Source organism: Pogona vitticeps, chromosome 2 (assembly GCF_051106095.1).
Source record: "Pogona vitticeps strain Pit_001003342236 chromosome 2, PviZW2.1, whole genome shotgun sequence".
NCBI lineage: Eukaryota > Metazoa > Chordata > Lepidosauria > Squamata > Agamidae > Pogona > Pogona vitticeps.
The window spans coordinates 29,026,496-29,029,425 of record NC_135784.1 but is presented as its reverse complement, the minus strand read 5'-3'; positions in this window follow the sequence as shown (position 1 = coordinate 29,029,425).

Below are 2,930 nucleotides of genomic sequence, written 5' to 3'. Positions count from 1 at the left end.
CTATGCTGTGCAGGGACACCCAAGACGGACAGGTCATAGTGGAGAGTTCTGACTAAACGCGATCCACCTGGAGTAGGAACTGGCAAGCCACTCCAGTATCTTTGCCAAGAAAACTCCATGGACAGAAACAAAAAGCTAAAAGATATGATGCTGGAAGATGAGCCCCTCAGGTTGGAAGGCATCCAACATTCTACTGAGGAAGAGTGGAGGACAAGTAGCTCCAGAGCTAATGAAGTGGTTGGGCCAAAACCGAAAGGACGTTCAGCTGTGGACGTGCCTGGAAGTGAAAGGAAAGTCCGATGCGACAAAGAAAAATACTGCCTTGGAACCTGGAGTGTAAGATCTATACATCTTGGTAAACTGGATGTGTTCAAACAGGAGATGGCAAGAATAAACATTGACATCCTGGGCGTCAGTGAACTAAAATGGACGGGAATGGACGAATTCAATTCAGATGATTACCATATCTACTATTGTGGGCAGGAATCTTGTAGAAGAAATGGAGTAGCCACCATAGTCAACACAAGAGTGGGAAAGGCTGTAATGGGATACAATCTCAAAAATGACAGCATGATTTCAATATGAATCCAAGGCAGACTTTTCAACATCACAGCAATCAAAGTTTATGCACCAACCACCGATGCTGAAGAGGCTGAAATTGACCAAGTTCTATGAAGACTTACAACACCTTCTAGAACTGACACCAAAGTAAGATGTTCTTCTCATTATAGGGGACTGGAATGCTAAAGCAAGGAGTCAAGAGATAAAGGGAAGCACAGGCAAGTTTGGCCTTAGAGTTCAAAACAAAGCAGGGCAAAGGCTAATAGAGTTTTGTCAAGCAAACAAGCTGGTCATCACAAACGCTCTTTTCCAACAACACAAGAGGCGACTCTACACATGCACATCACCAGATGGGCAATACCAAAATCAGATTGATTATATTCTCTGCAGCCAAAAATGGAGAAGCTCTATACAGTCAGCAAAAACAAGACCTGGAACTGATTGTGGCTCTGATCGTCAGCTTCTCATAGCAAAATTCAAGCTTAAACTGAAGAGAGTAGGAAAAACCACTGGGCTAGTCAGGCATAATCTAAACCAAATCGCTTATGAATACACAGTGGAAGTGAAGAACAGATTTAAGGAACTCGATTTGGTGGACAGAGTTCCTGAAGAACTGTGGATGGAGGCTCGTAACATTGTACAGGAGGCAGCAATAAAAACCATCCCAAAGAAAAGGAAATGCAAGAAAGCAAAGTGGCTGTCTGATGAGGCCTTACAAATAGCAGAGAAGAGAAGGGAAACAAAATGCAAGGGAGATAGGGAAAGTTACAGAAAATGGAATGCTGACTTCCAAAGAATGACAAGGAGAGACAAGAAGGTCTACATCCCAATCCCAAAGAAGGGCAGTGCCGAAGAATGCTTCAACTACCATACAATTGCACTCATTGTCTCCCCTGCTTATTTAACTTATAAGAATATATCATGCAAAAGGCTGGACTAGAGGAATCCCAAACTGTAATTAAGATTGCCAGAAGAAATATCAACAACCTCCGATATGCAGATGATACCACTCTGGTGGCAGAAAGTGAGGAGGAATTAAAGAACCTTGTAATGAGGATGAAAGAGGAGAGTGCCAAACTGGTCTGAAGCTCAACATCAAAAAAACTAAGATCATGGCCACTGGTCCCATCATCTCCTGGCAAATAGAAGGGGAAGATGTAGAGGCAGTGACAGATTTTACTTGGGATCCATGATCACTGCAGATGGTGACAGCAGCCACAAAATTAAAAGACATCTGCTTCTTGGGAGGAAAACGATGACAAACCCCAACAGCATCTTAAAAAGCAGAGACATCACATTGCCGACAAGGTCCGCATAGTCAAAGCTATGGTTTTTCCAGTAGTGGTGCATGAAAGTGGGGGCTGGACCATAAAGAAGGCTGACTGCCAAAGAATTGATGCTTTTGAATCGTGGTGCTGGAGGAGACTCTTGAGAGTCCCGTGGACTGCAAGAAGAACAAACCTATCCATTCGAAAGGAAATCAACCCAGAATGCTCACTGGAAGGACAGATCCTGAAGCTGAAGCTCCAATACTTTGGCCATCTCATGAAAAGAGGACTCCCTGGAAAAGACCCTGATCTTGGGAAAGAGTGAAGGCAAGAGGAGAAGGGGACGACAGAGGACGAGATGGCTGGACAGTGTCATCAAAGCTACCAACATGAATTTGACCAGACTCCGGGAAGCAGTGGAAGACAGGAGGGCCTGGCGTGCTCTGGTCCATGGGGTCATGAAGAGTCCAACACAACTTAATGACTAAACAACAAGCAAAGGAAGAAGTATTTAAATGCTATAACAATACAGTATATTCTTTTTTCAACTTCTGCCACTCTGAATCACAGGAAATACCCATAGGGAGAAGAAGCAGATTTTGTAGAGCTGAACATCTCCCACTTTCAATTCAAAGAGCAGAAGTTAGCTTCATGGGAGATTACTGGCCTGCCTACTAATTTAGTTTTGAAAGTGGAGCCAGTAGACAATTAGTAAGAATAACTGTGTACTGTGTACTGTGAAGTCTATTCTTATGGTTGTCCTTTCCAGGGTTTTTTTTTTTTTTTTGGTGTAAAATACTCAGAAGTAGTTTATTAGTCCCTCCAACTTGCCAACTTGCCTGGTTGTTATTATCATAAATTCCATGTATCTTATGTTTTTCTTCTTTTAACAGAAAATAATAGGAATATTAAGAAAATGGGCATTTCCTAGAATTTCTTGGTTAGCCGCCTAGAGTGGTCCGTTTGGACCAGATAGGCGGGGTATAAATCAAATAAATAAATAAATAAATAAACCTTGTCCATTATACGAATATTTTAATTCAGTGGTTGCCAACCTTGGGTCCCCAGATGTTCTTGGACTAAAACTCTCAGAAGCCTTCA